The sequence below is a fragment of the Onychostruthus taczanowskii genome, unplaced genomic scaffold, assembly GCF_017590055.1.
Source record: "Onychostruthus taczanowskii isolate IOZ18803 unplaced genomic scaffold, ASM1759005v1 scaffold3263, whole genome shotgun sequence".
Taxonomy (NCBI): Eukaryota; Metazoa; Chordata; class Aves; order Passeriformes; family Passeridae; genus Onychostruthus; species Onychostruthus taczanowskii.
Genome location: NW_024500643.1, coordinates 1 through 983, shown reverse-complemented (window position 1 = coordinate 983; position 983 = coordinate 1). Strand labels below are relative to the sequence as shown.

Sequence of the window (983 nt, the reverse complement as noted above, 5' to 3'; positions counted from 1 at the left end):
CGGTGCCAGCAGCGGGGCCGCCGGCGCGTCCCCGGCGAGCGCTGGCGGGGGGGCCCGTGCCAGCTGTGCCTGTGCCTGCCCGGGGGGGCCGTGCGCTGCGTCCCCTACTGTCCCCTCCGCGAGTCCGGCTGTCCCCAGGTGAGTGGGGGGCGCGGGGGGGGCGGGACGAGCCGCGGCTGGCGGTGGCGGTGACGCTAGAGTGTCCCCAGGGCCAGGCGCTGCGGGAAGGGGACGCCGGCTCCTGCTGCTCCTGCGGCCCCGCCGGTGAGTCGGGGGTCCCGGGGGGCCCAGGGGAGGCGGAGGAGACCCCCGTCCCCTCGTGCCCGTCACCGCCGTGCCCGTCCCCGCTGCAGGTGACAACGCCGCGGCCACCCAGCCCGGGATGACGACGGCGCTGTCCCCGCCCGGTGCCGAGGCCCCCGGCAGCCCCGGGTACGAGAGGGGCACGGGGGGAGCACCGGGATCTGGGGGTCCCCAAAGCCCGAGGGGGGCACTCGGGGCGTCCCCCGCTGCCCCCCATCCCTCACCGTGCCCCCTGCAGCCCCACGGCCGGGCCCGAGGGGCCCAGAGGCGCCGAGACCCCCCCGGAGCCCCCCAGCGCGGCCGGGGGCACCCACAGAACCGCGACCCCGCCCGAGGACACCCCGAGACCCCCCGGAGGCTCCGCGACCCCCAACGAGACGGAGTTGTCCCCGCTGGCTCCCACGGGGGTCCCCGCCGAGACCCCCCCAGGTGAGGGGACCCCGGGAGTTGGGGGGGAACTGCCCCCCCAGAACGGCCCCCCCAGAACGGCCCCCCTGCGGGGCTCCAGCAGCGGGACCACCGGGGCTGGGGGGGTGCAGGGGTGCGCCCCCAAAACACGGGGGTCAGGGGTCGCTCTGCGGCGCCGGAGGGAGACCCCGCCCGAGGGGGGCTGCGCCCACCCCCCCGACACCGACACCCGCGTCTGCTTCCTGCGAGCCTGCCCAGGTACCCCCAAACCC

The 983-nt window shown here is 79.1% G+C and overlaps 1 long non-coding RNA gene across 1 annotated transcript; it reads left to right on the top strand.

Moving 5' to 3' along the window:
* Window positions 1-40: 40 nt before the first annotated feature.
* On the top strand, window positions 41-400 carry LOC121339063. Its single transcript, XR_005953131.1, has 3 exons — window positions 41-138; window positions 210-264; window positions 354-400. It is a non-coding gene; the product is annotated as an uncharacterized LOC121339063 (long non-coding RNA).
* The last annotated feature ends 583 nt before the right edge of the window (window positions 401-983 follow it).